Here is an 18,288-nt window from a genome sequence, read left to right as displayed (position 1 = left end):
GAGCCTTTCCAGTGAGGGTCCCAGAGGGACCTGCCTGGCTCTCCAGTCCCTCCTCTGTTTGATTTGGTGACTTGTACGATGGAGAAATTGTGAAATTTGCAGGTGACCCAGAGCAGGGAGGGAACCCTGGGGGTCAAGAACCGCAATAAAAAGGATTGGAGAAAGGGAAATGTTTGTGTAGAGCGCAGGCTGCAATGGCACGATGTGACGGATGGAGCGGTGGGTGGGGAGAGACAGAAAACACACGCGGGGCAGCCCTGGGCTGGGCACAGCCCCAGCTCCCCCCGTGCCCAGAGCACCTCCCCGCCCTGCCCGACCCTCTGCTGAGCCCTCGTGCCTCTCCAGCCCCGCACCACGGGGAGAGGGAACTCGGCAATCACATGAGAAATGGGATTTCGCTCAGCAGGCCGATGGGAAGGACTCTGAAAGCACGTTACATCCCGAGTGCTGACATCTGCAGCAGGGAACTCCCGGCCCCGGCGCTCTGAAGTGGCGCTTTTCTTCCTAAATACTGCCTCGTGCTTTATAGCAGGAGCAGGGCGGCAGTTCACTGACCCGAGCGCAAAGGGGGGAAAGGCTTCTCATGTGGAAGGAAACGTTTTATTTGATTGCAACTCTGAAGCTGCAAGATTTCCGTTCGTGTTTGGCATGAAGGCAGCACAGCAGCCTCAGCCCCTGGGCCCGGCAGGACCAGCCCTGCTCCAGCAGAGCCTGTGTCCATCCCTGTGGGGACAGCCAGCCCCACACGTGGGGACACTGTCACCTTCTGCTCTGCTCTGCTCCTGCCACACCTTGGGCTGCTCCACAGTAAATCCACAGCCTGGTTTGGGTTCTAAGGAAAGCTCCTGTGGGCTGGGCTGGGCTGGGCTGGGCTGGGCTGAGCTGGGCTGGGCTGGGCTGAGGTGGGCTGGGCTGGGCTGGGCTGGGCTGAGCTGGGCTGAGCTGGGCTGGGCTGGGCTGGGCGGGGCTGAGGTGGGCTGGGCTGGGCTGGGCTGAGCTGGGCTGGGCTGGGCTGGGGCTGGGCTGGGCTGGGCTGAGCTGGGCTGGGCTGGGCTGGGCGGGGCTGAGGTGGGCTGGGCTGGGGCTGGGCTGGGCTGGGCTGAGCTGGGCTGGGCTGGGCTGGGCTGGGCTGGGCTGGGCTGGGCTGGGCTGGGCTGGGCTGGGCTGGGCTGGGCTGAGCTGGGCTGGGCTGAGCTGGGCTGAGCTGGGCTGAGCTGGGCTGGGCTGGGCTGAGCTGGGCTGAGCTGGGCTGGGCTGGGCCGGGCTGGGCTGAGCTGCCTCCCTCCCGCTCAACTCCTCCTGAAAGCACTCCAGGTAGGATTCAAAACGTTCCATAGGCTCATGGAATAGCCCAGGTTGGAAGGGACGCCCCAGGATCATCCAGCCCAGCCCCTGGCCCTGCACAGACACCCCAAACCCCACCCTGGGCTTTCCTGGAGCCCTGTCCAACCCCTCCTGGAGCTGTGGCAGCCTCGGGGCCGTGCCCGTTCCCTGGGCAGTGCCAGCACCCCCTGGGGATGAACTTTTCCTGATCTCCAAAGTGTCCCTGGCAGCACCTGGCAGAGGCGTGGACAGCTGGGCTGGAGCATCCCAAGGTGCTTCCCAAATCCAGACCTGCAGATCTGCACTTCAGTGTAAACCTGGCAGCTGCTGCTGCTCTGAGAAATGTTCCAGCACGGAAATGGGGAAGAGAGAAGGAAGCTTCCAGTGTGACCCCCATCCCATCCTTGCCATAGGAACATCCCTCATTTGTGTCTTTTAAATCATCTTAGGTCGAGCTAAGAAGTGCTTAGATTTATTCTTATGGATTTCATTTTTAAATGCTTTCACTCGGAAAAAATTACTTTTAAATTATCACTGTTTTCTGTGAAATTTGCTTTCTTCATCTGTCCCATGGTTTAAAAGTCAACTGCTTACTCAAGAGAAAACCACTTTGATGTCATGCAAGTAATGAACACCATAAAGAGACTTCTGAAAACTTTCAGTTTTGTTCCCAAACTGGCTGATAATGTCATTTATTTTTCTTCATCCCTTTTCCACTGCTGCCGAGAGTACAAAAAGGAAGAAAGGGGAGAGCAAACAATACCCTGGGAATAATAGCTGAAATATTTTTTTTATGGGAATTAATCCATCTCTTTTCTAAAAATGAGCGAGAGAAGCAGAAATAATTCCGTGGAACCAAGAGGAGAAAGCCCAGGAGTCCGTCCCTGAGCCGGCAGCACTTGGCCAGGCCTGGAGGAGCCCCACGTGGGATGGAAACGGGCCGGTGAGAGGAGGATCTAACACCGGGGCGCTGAGAGGGGTCAGCTCTGCCTGGGCCCCTCTGCAGCTCAGAGCTCCCTGTGCTGCCGTTGGGACGGGGAAATTCCTCACAAACCTCCACACTGACCTCCTGCAGATCCAGTTACAGAACTCTCCTGAACTGCCTGCTCAGGACGACAGTTCTCTTTGGCCAGAAATGTGAAGGGAATCAATGGAAAGATCCAAGGAACCCCGAGCACGCTGAGCTCCTTTTGAGCGTTCCCCATGGCACATCCCTGCCTGGCAAGAGCCAGAGCCTGTTTCCAGCCCGGCTTTGGTTAGTTCCTGCTTCCCTGGGCCTCGTTACGCTTTTCACTTCGCTTTTCACTTTGCTTTTCAAAGCTGCCTCTCCTCAGAAACTCCTCTTGTGCGGAGATTCCGCACTCAGACACCTCCTGAATGGAGGGAGCTGGGGAGATTCTCCAGTCCTAAGCCTGGAATAACTCTGTGTAACTCATTCCTAAGCCTTTCCTAAGATGAGATTCTGGAGTCCTAAGCCTGGAATAACTTTGTGAAGCTCAGTTCCCAAGCCTTTCCTAAGCTGAATTAATTCTATGTTTTAGAGTTGGGGAAAAAGGAGCAAACACAGAGAGTGACTCCCGAGGCTCAGCAGCTTCACCTCCTTCCTCCGCCTGGTTTTTGCAGCAGGAATTCTCTGTCTCCGTGTGACTGCAGCTCTGGGTTCAGGAGAGCAGTGGGAATTCCCAGAATTCCCGACATCCAGGCGTGCCAGAGGCTCTCCCTGCCGCCTCAGCAATGTTTTTGATTGATAAGCAGTGTTTTTAAAGAGAGCTCCACCAGGTTTTTGCCTGGGGTGATCTGTGAGTGTTTGCTCCGGGGGCTCCCCCCAGGCACTGGAGAACCCTCGGTGGTTCCTGCTCTGCCCCTGCCAGCCCCGGAGCCCCGTGTGGCTGTCACTGGTGGTCCCCCTCAGCACAGAGGACACAGCAGGGGCAGCACAGCACAGCTGTCACCCAGCTGTGACACTTCCTGAAGCCCAACCAAGGCTGGCCAGGAGTGCCCGGGGTGGCGCGGTGACCGATGTAATTGCAATTAGCGTTTTCTCTGCCCTATTGATTCAGCCCAAGCTCTGGCACCGGCGTTTGGACACGCTAATCCGCAAGCAGATGCCTCCACCAGCTGCTGTCCCCGTGCAGATGCTCCGGCAGGAGCTGTGCTGGCCGGGCTGCGGCAGCCACAGGGGCCGGGGCCGCCCAGATGGGCTCAGGGCACTGCTGGAGTGCTCACAGCCCTCCCGGGATTCCGTTTTCTCATCCTCCCTCTGCAAGGGCTCATCCCTCAGCCTGCACGCGCCAGCCTGGCAGGGCCGGAGCCCTGGTGGGATTTGGGATCTGCTCCTCCTTTCCCAGCCCACGGAATTCTCTGTTTCCTGCACTTGGAGCCCATTTTCAGGTCAGGTCCTTGCTTAGAGCCCTCTCTGGGTGCCCCCAAAGCCGAGCTCTGATCACCTGCTGCCACCTGAGCCCGAGGGCAGCAGCCCAGCTCAGCGACCTGGAAAAAGCACCGAGTTACTAAAACCCCCATCCTGAGCGTGGTCCTGTGAGAAATTAGCAGGGCTGGGCAGGATTTGAATCAAAAGCCCACCTGAGAACGAGCAGGGGCTTTGCTCACCTCAATGGGGACTGTGAGGGGGAAGTTTAGGGACAAATCCTGCTGGGCACTGGGTGTTTGACCAGCCCTGGGCTTCTCTCACCATCCCCTGGAGCCAGCCCACCTCTGGCCACGCTGTTTCCCTCCCTGAAAGTGTGAGCTGTTGTTTCCCTGCCCGTGCTGGAGGCAGCGTGTCCCCAGGACTGTTATTCCGGCAGAGCACACGGTTGCTATAACTACAGCCTGCTCTGCCTCTGGCCTGCTCCTCATGTGCCTGCTGGAGTCCTGGGTTTGCACAGGAATCCATCCCTCCTCCCGCTGTTGCCAAATGGGGACGGCCAATTGCTCAGCTGCCACACAGAACGTGTGTGTTTATTTACTGATTTATGTTGAACTCCCGGATTGGATGACAAAGGACCAAATCAAGGCAGAAATTGATACAGTAGAGAATAAATGAGCCATTGTAATCTAGAAATAAATGAATAATAAATTAGCAAATAAGTCAGGCGTTCAGACATCAGCAGTGCTCTGTCATCTGAGTGTGAAACGGGATCAGAGTTGTTGGACTCCTTTGTTCCTGTGAGATCCCAAAGGGAAAAGCCACCTCTACAAATACTGAATCCTGCTGCACCTTGGCACATGATTTAAAGATCTGAAAGCGAAAGAATCCTTGATTTTCAGTGAAGAGAGGGGAAATGGATGACACTCATGAACCTGATTTGAGTTACAAACTGGGCTCTGGCAGAGTTTCCCTTGGGTTTGGTTTGTCTCCTCCATCTTTACCTGCCAGCAGAACATCCTCAAAAGGAAATCTCCCTGAACAAATAGCAGTTACTCTTCTAATTGCTCGCCAAGGACACCCCCCTAGCAGGATTTAGAGAAGCTCTCAACACATGAAGTATTTTGAGGTCCTTCCAGGCTGTCGTCGAGTTAATTCATCAGCAGTTCCAGCGTTTGTTCCAAACTTTGTTTGCTGCTGGCTCAGATCTCGCTGGGTGTTTGTCGGAATGTTGACACACCGCAGCTGGGCTTGGGGTGGTGGCACAGCCCATCCTCCCCTGCACCTCGTTTCTCTGACTTGCTGCTTAGAGCTCACGGCTCCTGAGCCTGTAAATGGATAAGAAACAATGAACACCCAAGTCTGAACACAAAACTGTGACTGTGCGGGTTGATCCCGACCTTGGCAGGGAAAAGGAACCCAGAACCATCGCAGGTGTGGAGTGGCAGCTCCCAGGGGTGCCCCTGTGCTGGGGGGGCTGTTTGGAGCACCTGCCCCTGGCTCTGGGGCTGTTGTTGTTCCCTGTGGAGCCACCAAACCCCGGAGTGCTCAGTGGGTGCAATCAACCCCACCCCAGGCCTGGGGCCCTGCTGGGATGCGGGAATAAAGGCCCAAGGAATGCGCTCTGTGCGGTTCACTTCTTCCCGACAGCATTTGTTTGTGTGCAGGATAATGGACTGTAATCATTGTTACATTCCTAAATGAAGTTAATCCCCGGGATCTGTCATTAATATGAAAAGGCTTTGCAAGCTGCACAGTCCAAAGCTTGGTTGTGAGTGGGTTCTGCCTGGAACTGGAGAGTCTTCCACCAAAAGCAGTGCAGCTTTACAAGTGCAGAAGAGCTGCCCAGGCCACTCAGTGTGCTGTCCCCGTGTCCTGGAGAATGAAGTCTCACCCCTGGTCCTGTCCCAGGGCTGCCTGGGATGGAGTTTCCTTTGGAAGAGTGCCCAGCTGGGGATGCAGAGCTGGGATAACACCAAAAAAAGAAAAAAAGAAAAACAAACAAACAAAACAACAAAAAAACCCCCCACACCAAAAACACCCACAAAAAAAAAAAGCCCCAACAAAAAAACCCAAACAACCAAACAACCAAAAACAACAACAAAAAAAACAAACACCAAAAAACCCCAAGAAACAAACCAACCCAAAAAACCCCAAACAACGACGACAACAACAACAACAAACCCCTAAAAAGCCCTCAGGCTTTTCTGATGAGATCAGCCCAGCTGGTGCCTTTGTCCTGGGCCCTTCAGGGCTTGTCCAGCCACAGCTCCTCACCTGAGAGCAGCAGATGCTCACCTCAGGCTCTGGAGGTGCCTTTGGAAAAGCCTGCGCTGGTGTCCAGGGGATCAGCAGCAATTCCTGGCTCTCCACTGCACAGCCTGAGCTGCACTGGAGATTTCTCTGTGCCTGTTCCTGGTCGTTAATAAAACCAAGTCCAGCACACAGAGCAGCAGCAGTTTCAGCTGCTCCTCTCCGTTTTTAATTGCCAAGGCCCAGGCAGCCAGATGGCCCCGGCACAAAGTGAACGGAGGAAGCAATGAGGCAGCCTAGGGACCCCGCGGGCTCCTGTCAGGATCAATCCCAGCCCTCCCAGGTGCAAAGCAGGTGGCTCGCCTCCTCCTCCTCATTTTTCATCTTTGTTTGCTCTGTGCCCTCAGACACAGGCCAGGAGTGGAGTGGGGAGAGCCAGAAATAGCAGGAGATGCGGTCTGGCTGAGAGGGCTGGTGGGACTCGTCCTCTCCTTGCATAAAGCTCGCGGCCATTTGCATATGCAAATGAGAACGGAGCCAGTGACAGTTAAGGAGCACTCCAAGGAATGAGTTGCCTTTGGAGCAGGGGTGGGAATGCTGGCTCCTGCCTGCCGCGGGGTGAGGAGTGCGTGTGGAGGGCTTTGGTCAAAGGTTGGGCTTGGTGCTCCTGGAGGTGGTTCCCCCTCGATGCTTCTGTGATTTCCAGGGCACAGCAGGGCTGGGTCAGCGCCCTGCACTGGATATTCCCCCTGGGAGTGGGCACCAGTGTCCTGCAGATCACCAGAGAAATATCCTGAGTGCACAATCAAGTGAAAGTACAACATTTTTCCTTGGCTCTGATTTGGTTTTGGTCCTTCTGCAATAATGCAGCAGGAAGGTCTGGTGCATTCCAGGGGCCTGGAGCAGTGCCTGGAGCAGTGTGGGCACACAGGGACAGGAGGGATGGGATGGGATGGGATAATGGGATGGGATAATGGGATGGGGTGGAATGGATGGTATGAGATAATGGGATGGGATATTAGGATGGGATGGGATGGGGTATTGGGATGGGATGGGATGGGATGGGATGGGATGGGATGGATGGGATGGGGACACTGGCAGCCCCTGGGCCCTGGGAACTCTGACCTTGACCCTGCTCTGTGCCCTCAGTGGCTGCTCAGGTCCCTAACGTGGCCAGGGAGCAGATGTGGGGCCCATTCCTTTCTCCTAAGTTTGGTATTTCAGCCATGTCTCTCTAATCTGAAGTGCTGGAATGGCCAGGAAATCATATTAATCTTCAGTCCTTTCTTGGCCCAGTGAGTGTTTTAATTAATCATGTCACTGCTGCTCCAGAGCAGCACCTGGCACATAACATGATCAACCAACCAGCCTTGGTTTGGTTTACTGTACAGACACTGGACCAAATTTAGGATAAAACCCCCAGATTTTGCATTGTTTTGAGGGGAAAGATGCATTTTTCACCCCCCTCCTGCATACATGAAAAATGTCCTTCTTTCTCCTTGCTATAGATTAGACTCAGGTCAGGCTGTTGGCTTGTTTTGTGGTTACAGTAATCAAAATGAAAATAAGCTGGTCACAAAAATTTGGTTGAATTCTCCTGGAACGTCCTGACTTGCTAATCCACAAGGAAAAAAGACTATTGGGTCCTCCTACTTTTTGTTTGCTTTAAATCAGTGTTAAACAGTCGAACAGGGACTCTGGATTTGCCCCGTTCCCAGTCCTCCCCAGGCAGAGATAACAGCTGTACCTGAAGAAATCATCCAAGCCCTGGACTCATGCACTGAGCCCCAGTTTCTCAATTCTCTCACATTCTCAGGCTCCTCCTATGAGCAGGTGGCACATCCAAGAGGCTGAATATTCTGTGAATTCTGTAAATTCTGTGAATTCTGGGAGTTCCTCATGTCCAGGCAGGACCCAGCTTCCCCTGTTTGGAGAGGAGAAGGTGGTGCCAGCTCTGTGACCCAGTGGCCCTGGGTACTGAGGGGCCCCTCCTGTGAGGGAATTAATGGGATTTGTAGTGATGCTTTAATCTCATTTAGAGTGCAGATTATTCCTGTAGCAGCAAGGGGGGGAATGGAGCCATTTCCACGTGTTTGTACGTTTGTCAGGAGTTCCTGGGAGGAGAGCAGGGATGCAGCCCCAGGAGCTGCCCTGAGGGGGTTCAGTGCCCACCAGGGAAGGGTTCCCTGGAGCAAAGATCACTCCAAACACAGCCTGCTCTTCTCTCAGACACCCTCCCAGTTACAGCCCAGCTCCCAAGGAGACAGAACACCCTTTGGTTGTCCTCAGCTCTCTGCCGGGCTCTCACATCCACCTAAATCCCTTCTGCCCATCTGTGCACCAGCCAGGGCAAGCTTTCCACAGAAGATCTTGGCAGAACCTCTTTGCTGAAACGTGTTTCTCTGTGCTCACATTTGTGCGAGCAAACAGTCCCTGGGAAGTCTTTGTTTGGCCAGGTTATGAGTTATTTGCTTATTTGCTCACTTTGCTCCGTATTTGTGCAGCTGCTGGTTTTTCATCCCTGTCCTTGCGGCTCGGCCCAGCTCGCCTCATCCCACGCTGATTTACCAAATCAGGGTGGTAAATTTAGTTCCAGGAGCTGATGTGGCTCCTTGCAGTGCTCTGGCATGGCTGTCCCACCTGCAGCGCTCAGAGGGAGCTGGGGAGGGGCTGTGAGGATGAGGGAGGGAGGAAGAGCAGGGTGAGACCCAGGCTGGGGGTGTGGAGGAGGCTGAGGCTGCTGTGATGTGTGAAAACCCCGGGAATTGTCCCTGATAAAGGAGCTGTGGGGCTGCACACAGGGAGCTCTGCACACCCAGCCAGGTTCAGACCGGGGATAAAACCAGCACATCCCAAGGGAGGTGCTGCTCTGGTTGTCTCCAACGTCTCCTTTGGACACAGTTCCTTCTCCCAAATTGTGTGTGGTGGTTTAGCAGGCACAACAGTAACCCAGGGCAAAGTTGAATCAAATTCACAAGGGAAAAAAAAAAGCCACAAAGCCACCTTTAAAGGATAACCACAAAAGAGCTTCAGGCTTTAGAGCACTGTAATGGAGAGCACGTAATAACCCAGTGACAGCAAGACCAAAATAATGCACACGGCGAGCAGGGCAGAGAGAACGAGCACAGGGCAGGAAAAGGGACGAGATGGAGACTGCAATCGCTGCCTGCTGCGCTTGTTTCTGGGCTCCTTTCCCTCCCAGCCCCAGTCAATCATCTTTGTTCTGGATTTTCATAAGGAAAAAGGCACTGTGAAGTCTTATGGGGGCAGTCTTGGAGGGGTCAGTGTCTGTGGGAAGCTGCTGCTGGCTGCCTGAGCCACGGAGCAGGGGCTGCTGCTGGGATGGGCAGACACATTGAACCAACCCAGGGACGGCACTCGCTGCGTGTTCTCTGGGAGTCAGAGCCAACCAGGGTGTTGACACAAAGGCAGATCCCCGTATCATCAGCTTTCTGGAATGATGCCAGAAAAAGAAAAAACAACCCAAAACAACCAAAAAACACGCACACACAACCCCCCCAAAAACCCCAAACAAAACAAAAAAAAACCAATGCCAAAACCCAAAAACAAACAAACAAAAAACCCAACCAAAACCCCAACAAAAAATCCCCAAAAGCCAAACCAAAAGACTCACCCCAAAATCCCCAAAGAATTAAAAATTTAAAAAAATTCTAAAACTTAAAAAAAAAATTAAAAAAATTAGAAGTTCTTGTGCAACTGCAAACACCGGGAACTTGATTTACCAGCGCAAACAAGAGGAGCCTGCCAGGCTGCCAGCACAGTTGTCTAATTTGTTGACACGGGGATCACAAACAAGGTTTCATTCAGTCCTGGACATCTGCATTTGTTTGCTGCCCGCGCAGGTCTGTAATCCAGCCCCTCCTGGGCGGGGAAAAGCTGCTCCGTGTCCTTCCCTCCGCAAATGGTGGCGTTCAAACCTTGTTTTTGCTGCAGCATCTGCTGAGTTTGCCCTCGGGAGGGGCTGGGGCAGGGATGGGGCTGCAGGGCTGGTGTGGATAACAGCAGCTGGGGTCCCTGCAGGTGGGATCCTTCCACAGGAGCCTGAGAGCCCCCGGGAGTTCCACTGGATCCTTCCAAAGGGGAATTCCACTGGATCCTTCCACAGGAGCCTGAGAGCCCCCGGGAGTTCCACTGGATCCTTCCAAAGGGGAATTCCACTGGATCCTTCCAAAGGAGCCTGAGAGCCCCCGGGAGTTCCACTGGATCCTTCCAAAGGGGAATTCCACTGGATCCTTCCAAAGGAACCTGAGAGCCCCCGGGAGTTCCACTGGATCCTTCCAAAGGAACCTGAGAGCCCCTGGGAATTCCACTGGATCCTTCCAAACGAGCCTGAGAGCCCCCAGGAGTTCCACTGCAGCCAGAGCAGCCCAGGGATGGGGCTCCTGCTTTGGCTCCCTCAGCCCCGCTCACCCCCAGCAGGAGTCCCAAAACACCCGTGGGTATTTTGCCCAGACAGACAGGGGGATGAACTCCTTGACCGGGAGAATCTCCCTCTCGCTTTCTGACTTAATTGACGTTTTCCCTCTTGTCGTGCCCGTCGTTCTGCTGCCCTGCCCAGCTCTGCCACGGCACCACCAAACGCTGGTGCTGAAGTTCCCCCGGGCTCTGCAGGCTGCCGTGACACCTCTGTGGGTCCCTGCGCTCCTCTCTCGTGGAGGTGGGAGATGGGGAGGAGCAGAGGTCGCTCAGGCTCTTACCCATTGCCAATGCAAGTTTGCTTTCAGGAATCGATTTCCCCTGCTCAGGAAATCGTTCCGTGTATGCCCAGGTGGCAGAAGGGACTGCATGGGGTCACTCTGTCTCAGGAAAAATCTTATTTGGCATGAAAACACCGTGACCCCAAATCCTTCCTCCTGACCTGTGAATAATTCCTGTCTCCCGGCGCTGTTTTACACTTTGCCTGACTCTCTCTCCTGTGCCCCGCTCTCAGTGACCCCTTTGAAACCATCGCTCACCAAACCTGCTCCTGCCGACCTGCCTCCTCCAGGCCCCACCCCAGGCACTTCCTCCTTGTGTTCCTTGTCTCTCAACTCTCTCCTGTTCGTCCGGAGCGGTGGCTGTGAGCAGAGGGGGCTGCTGAGGCCGGGGGTGTGCTCAGTGTGACTGTCACCCACCCTGCCCAGGACACCTTTGTCACCTCGGCAGGGCAGCAGGGCTGGCAGCTCTCGTGGCACTGCAGGCACAGCTCCCTGCTGCCCACAGAAGTCATGGAATGACAGGATGGCTTGGGACAGACCTTAAGTGCCACCCAGTGCCACCCCTGCCATGGCAGGGACACCTCCCACTGTCCCAATGTCCAGCCTGGCCTTGGGCACCGCCACAGCTGCTCTGGGCACTCTGGGGGGAAAGAACTCTGAAAAACCATCCATGTCATTAATGAGAATTCACTAATGCCAGGGTGAATGAAACCAACCCGTGTCTTTCCCAAAATTCCTGGGTTTTTGGTCTCTTCCTAAGGATGTTCCACCTTTTTGATCTCAGTGTGTAATTTAATCTGTCGGGGCAGAATAAATGATCTGACCTCCATAAAGAGCTTTCTGCCTCTCTATTAATAAATTTAAATAACTCCAACCTTTCGAAATGTAGGATGATAGTGTTTCGAACTCTCTAAAAATTGGTAAATAACACCTTTACTCTAATGACAGCTGGGAAAAATAATCCTTTCAGAAACTCTAATATTTTTTAAAAGCCCTGTGTCTCCTCAGCTCTACAAACGTACAAGCAACTGAAGGCCAGAAAAAGCTTTTTCCCTTTTTGGTGTCCTGACAAAATCCACTCTGTTTGGGACAGGAGCATCTGGAGAGAAACCACTCTGACCCTGGGGTTCAGGACTGAAATCCATTTGTTTCAGTGGAGCTGAGGCTGCACCTTGGTGACTTTCCAGACACCCATTAAAATAGAGCCAAGACCTTTTTCCCCCCAGAAAACTCCCACTTGGCTCCGTGGCTGGAATGATGATGTCAGAGCTGAGTATTTAGGATCTCCAAATTCCCTGCCACAAAATAGGAATCGGCTCATCAGAGGGCCAGACAGGCTAATTACAGCAGAGAGAGCACTTCTATTTATTCCCAAGGATCTTGTTAATCAGCAATGATGGAAAAGGAAACAGCAAAAAAATCACACAGCACTTAAGGGAGTTTTGGGTAAAATATATGTTCTTAAATTAACCTAAGTGTCTTTGAATCACAAGAATGGAATTTAATTAATCCATTAACAATATGAAACTTGAATCCTACTTCCCCTTGTATGAAAAGGTGGGATAATAACTACCCAAAGATTTCATTTTGGGGTCTCTTTTACTGCCACAGCTGAAAAAAGCTGGGGCAGCAGGGCTGGGCAGGTTCTAGAGAAGCCAAGTGCAGTGGTCACAGTCTGGCCCATGAGCTCAGTGAGGTTTGGAGGGACAGGAGAGGCGCAGGACAAACAGAAATAAGTGATGGAGCTGCTGGTCCCGCGCTGTGGGGCTCTGGCACAGGAACATTTACACAAACATCTGCAGTAAAATAAAAGCAATTACATTTTGGCCACGGTCTGATCTCCCCTATGTGCAAACACCCTTTTGGGATCCAGGCTCATCATTGGTACGGGATGGAGGGCAGTGGGATCTGTCTGCACTGGAGTTTGCTTACAGGGGGTGGTGTTTATGAGCACATTCAGGTTCCTGATTGGGGAAAAAACCACCGCTAAAAAATCAAACTTTGATCCCCTCGAGTCACACGGAGACAAGCACTAACAAGCATCTTATGAGCTCAAAATTGAATCTTGCAGCATTTCAGCAGAGCAGTCTTGGAAAATGAAGATGAGGTCTGGAAAGAGGAGAGAGTTCATGGATCTGTGTTTGATGTGCACCTGCTCTGTGTGCCTGTGCCCTTTAGGAACACCTGTGGGGGCCAAACCCCCTGGATGATTTACCCTGCAGGGACATTAGCTCTGGCTGCAGCCACAGGACACAAAAGGGCCCAAAACAGCTGCTGATGCCTTTTGCAGCCTCCCCTCCCCAGCCACACGGAGCTCTTCAGAAAATGGCCCTTCAGATATTCCTGATTTCAGCCTTCCCGTCTCCCTTCATGGAATGTTCCCTGATGGGATCTGTTTGGAGCGGATTCCAGTGGTCTGTGTGGAATTACACCTCTGATGAGCACAGCCTTTGCAGTGCAGCAGGGAGAGGAGCAGAAACAGGGATGGTGCTGACGGGGAGACAAACCATTTCTGCCAGGCTGGACCTCCCAGTGACCTCTGCATGGTCTGCGGACTTCCAAACCCAAATGTCCCCACAAGGAAAATCCTGCTTGAATCCCAGGAATCGGGACACATCCCTCTGGCACTGCCATCCTGGTGTCTGGGGGGCTTTGTATGGAAGGGGCAGCAAGTCACACGCCCAGGGGGACAGGGGCATGGGGCAGTGACAGGACAGATGTCCCCTCCCAGGGGGACACGGACATGGGGCAGTGACAGGACAGATGTCCCCTCCCAGGGGGACAGGGGCATGGGGCAGTGACAGGACAGATGTCCCCTCCCAGGGGGACACGGACATGGGGCAGTGACAGGACAGATGTCCCCTCCCAGGGGGACAGGGGCATGGGGCAGTGACAGGACAGATGTCCTCTCCCAGGGGGACAGGGGCATGGGGCAGTGACAGATGTCCCCTCCCAGGGGGACACAGGCATTGGTCAGTGACAGACCGAAGTCCCCCTGGTGACAGGAGGGGACATTAGCTGGGAGCAGGAGGCAGGGCGGGCACACAGCACAGAACTCTGGGGCTGCTCTGCCCTCAGCTGGGTCCTTCTCCTCCCCTGCTCCCCCTCTCGTCCTGTCACTGCCCAGGACACCGGACAGACTCTGCTCGCCCTGTGCCTCCCCCAGGCACCTGCCTTCGGGGTTTTCCATTTCCGCTGTGAGCAGGCCAACCCGGGCAGTGCCAGCTGGGAGCTGTGGGCGCTGGTACAATGCAGCTGTTCTGTAAAAAGGCTGACGGCTTCTCCAGGGCTGCTGGCATTTGTTGCACCAAGAGTTTTACACTGTCCTGAGAAGGGGGTTCCTCCCATTTCCCTGCCTGTCCCTGCTCTGCTTCTGCTTCGGGGAGCCCCAGGACTCATTTTCCTTCATCTGGGCTGTAATGTTTTATTTCACTCCAAAGTGTTTTTTCCTAAGATAGAACAAAACTTATGAAACTCAGAGTCCATGTCAAATAGGATTTTTTTTTGTTGTTTTTCTTTTGACATATTTTATCTCAGTGCCACCATGGAAAGTATTGAATGATCCACTTCTAGCTGAATATTAATGAAGTAAATTATCTTGGAAAATTCCCCACTGTGTTCAGACCACGGGAATTAACAGGCCTCATTAGATGCCTGTTGATTAGAAACGTTCAAGTGGATTTTCTTTCTTTGAACTGTAATTAGAATTAATTTGACGGACTTAACCCCGGGCCCTGGAAGGGGCAATCACGGGATGGTGTGAGCTGGGAGGGGAGGGCACCGCCGTGCCCTGGGCCCAAACCGCTGAGATTCTCTCACTCTGCCCCGTTTGCTGCCTTGGCTCACATCTCACTCACACTCTGCTCCCTCTCATCACTCGTGTCCTCTCATCCTCTCCCACTTCTGCACTTCATCCCCTTCCTTTGCCTCGGGCTGTGCTCCCCTTGTAACCCTTGTGCAAGCGAGGAATTGCTGAAATGTTAACGCAGGCAGAGGGGCAGGAGGGTGCTGAGTGCCCTCTCGCCCTGCAGCCCAGCCCAGCTGCCTGGGACAGCCCAGCACTGCCCGTCCTGTCCCCAGAGGGACAGCAGGAGCATCTGGAGTCACCAGGGACTGGACAGTCAGAGAAAGTCTTCAATAGTTCTATTAATTTAATAACTAACCAGCCCCTTTAGGATTAATAGGCGAGGGATAAGGTTTGCAATAGATTTTATCTTTCTGGGGGCTGAATGCAGGCAGGTTAAACACTGGATTCCCTACAGTGATTTTTGTTCTCAGGACATGTGTTGGGGTCAGAAAGATCCCTAATGCTGTAATGGAAAGGCATTATGTGGCACAGGAGCCTCAGCTGTCCCTGGGTGGGTGGTGCCGGGCCCTCGGTTTGTTCCGGGCTTTTCTGGGCTCGGGGAGCCGGAGGCTGTGTCGGTTCATCCGCAGGGAGGAGCAGGCAGGGCACTGCACCCCTGATCCTCCAGCCTGCCCGGCTCCAGGGGACACAGGGAGAGCAGGTGGCTGCACCCTGAGGGTCTGAAACAGCAAATCTGTGTCAGCTTGAGGGGCAAACCCTGTTCTGCCCCCAGGGTCCCTGCAGGGGTGACTCTGGGAGCCGAAGGGATGGCACTGGGAGCTGCAGGGGTGACTCTGGGAGCCGAAGGGATGGCACTGGGAGCTGCAGGGGTGACTCTGGGAGCCGAAGGGATGGCACTGGGAGCTGCAGGGGTGGGACTGGGACCCACAGGGGTGGCTCTGGAAGGGGCTGAGGGAGCTGCTCCTCCCCGTCCTCGGGACACAAACACCACAACACCCATCGATCCTGTGCAGGAACAGCTGTCACCTCACAAACCCACGGCGTTCATTCATCTGCCACAGAAAGATTTTCTGCCAGTTCTCACCATGATCAGCTTCGTGTCACGGGCAGCAATAATCCCTGCAGTGCCAGAGGAGCCGGAGAACTCCACAGGCTGCCGGGGAACCCTGGCCCTGTGGGCATGGGGCACTGCAGCCCTGCCAGGGGACAGCCCAGCTGTGCCCAGGCCTGGCTGCTCCCATCACACACATCTGGGCTGGCATGTGCAGGGCACAGCTGCTGTAGCTGAATCCCAGGCTCCAGCCCTGCCCTGGCACCCTCAGTGTTCCCAGCTTCTGCTTTCTCACCTTTCCCAACTCTGTGCACTCTGCCTCTGACCCAGCCCACTCTGCAGAGGCTGTCAGGATGACAGAGAATTCTCAAAACAGACACAAAAAGGAAATCTCTGTCTCTCCATCCCCTGATAATTTGCAGGCCAAAAAAAAAAAACCCTAATCCAGGAATTGTGGATGGATGTTGTTCAGGACAAATTGATTCAGCCAGCTTGCGCACTTCTCTCCATGCCGTATTTGCAATCAAAAATCCATGCATAATTAATCCAGACACATGAGAACCTGCGGGACAGTGGAGCTGCTCGGGAAAGGCCTCCAGGGCTGGCAGGGCAGGTGCTGCAGGGCCAGGACGGGGCATTGCCAAACCCCTGGGCTCACCTGGCAGCGCCCTGGCAGAGCTGCGCTGGGGCTGCACCCAGAGCCCCTGCACACACGCCCCACTGTGGGCGCCAGCCAGCCCCAGCCGCCTTCCAGGGACCTGCTGAGGAGGGGACAGGGGAAACGTGGGGTAAAGTGTCGTTCCTGACTAACTCTGGAGACAGCCAAAGGGCGAGCTACAGGGGTTTAATAACCTGTTAGAGCAGGAACTTACAGGGGTTTAATAACCTGTTAGAGCAGTGACTTCAAGGGTTTAGTAACCTGTGGCTCCTCCCCAGGACAAGGACAAAGCCCAGTTGTTGCTGTCATGCCCCAGGTGCACTGGGGTTCCTTATCCCGGGTTTCAGGCCAACATTCCCTGTCCCAGGAGCACCAACAGCCCAGCACTGCAAGGTGGCCCTGCTGCTGCAGCCCCTGGGGACACGGGGACAGTGGGTATTATTCACCATCAGCCACGGCCCCAAGAGCACCTCCTTAAATCGCCTCCAAGACTCGGGCGTGGGGTTCATTATTTAGGTGCCTTAATTTTCAATTCGTGTCTGTCTGTTGCCTGCAGCACCAAAACTATGCAATGCTGGCTCCAGAGAGAGAAGCACGAGGAGTGAGCAGTGTTTATCTGGGTGCAATCACTGCCGTGGAGGGAGCTGTGATTTACAGGGGCCTGTGGTGCCCAGAACACAGAAATGAATATTTAAACAGCACCCATCGTTCCTCCTGGGTGTACAAGACCCCAAATTCCCGGCAGGGTTTGTGTCTGTGAGCTGTGCTATCACACACCCTGTGGTGCTGTTGGCTGGGCTCTGTGCTGCTGCGGCTGTGCAGCTGTGGCGTGGGCAGGGTGAGGATCCACCATCCATCCATGGAGCTACGGATCCATCCATCCATCATCCATCCATAGATCCATCCATCCATCCATGGATCCATGGATCCATCCCTCCATCATCCCTCCCTCCCTCCCTCCCTCCCTCCCTCCCTCCCTCCCTCCCTCCCTCCCTCCCTCCCTCCCTCCCTCCCCTCCCTCCCCTCCCTCCCTCCCTCCCTCCCTCCCTCCCTCCCCTCCCTCCCCTCCCTCCCTCCCTCCCTCCCTCCCTCCCTCCCTCCCTCCCTCCCTCCCTCCCTCCCTCCCCTCCCTCCCCTCCCTCCCTCCCTCCCCTCCCTCCCCTCCCTCCCTCCCTCCCCTCCCTCCCTCCCTCCCCTCCCTCCCCTCCCTCCCCTCCCTCCCCTCCCGCCCTCCGCAGCCCCGGCTCTCAGGCAGTCCCTGGGCAGCGCAGCCCCCTCACTGCTCCTTGTCATGTGGACATTGAGCTAAAATGGAAATCGAATGACCTACACCCCCGTTTTCTGGGCAGGTGTGACGTGGGGCCAGGGCTGTCAGGAGCAGCACCTCCCCACAGACTCCGGCAAAGTGACAGGAGTGATTTCTTACTTTCATTTATTTAATAAATAACTCCAGCCATAGAAGCATTTGCCTGACTCGGTCTAGCAGCATGAATTAAAACATTCAATTACACCGCTGGGGGAAGTTTAAATATTTACTTATTCTTGAGGGGATTATAAATTAACCCTAAGGACCTCCATAAACCTTTGCCAAGACATTGACAAAAATCTCGAATCCAGACCTTAATTAATCTGGGGAAAACTGCACAGAGGCCCCAAGAGGTGCTGGGTGGGAGAGCCCCAAGGGCCCTGCAGGAGCAGGCGCCCCAGCCGCAGTAATTCACATCTAGGGAAGTGTGGTGGGGATGATGAAAACCCGCTGTACCTGACACGTTTCCTGATGGTGCCAGGAGAGGAGCTTTGCCTGCTGCCCTGCGCTCCCGAGCTTTTGGGATCTGGAGCCTGGCCCGTGCTGGGCTCTGCTGGGGCTGCCCCGGGCCACGGGATGCTCCAGCACCAGCCAGGGGGGCACGGGCTCAGCTGGGAAAGTGCTCATGGACAGATGCAGGATCCCCTGGAGCTGATCCCTGATCCCCTGGAGCTGATCCCTGATCCCCTGGAGCTGATCCATGATTCCCCTGGAGCTGATCCCTGATCCCCTGGAGCTGATCCATGATCCCCTGGAACTGATCCATGATCCCTCTGGAGCTGATCCCTGATCCTACTGGAGCT

Source organism: Chamaea fasciata, unplaced genomic scaffold (assembly GCF_029207755.1).
Source record: "Chamaea fasciata isolate MVZ Bird 193981 ecotype frontalis unplaced genomic scaffold, bChaFas1.0.hap1 SCAF_13, whole genome shotgun sequence".
Classification (NCBI taxonomy): Eukaryota; Metazoa; Chordata; class Aves; order Passeriformes; family Sylviidae; genus Chamaea; species Chamaea fasciata.
This window is presented reverse-complemented; position numbering follows the sequence as displayed.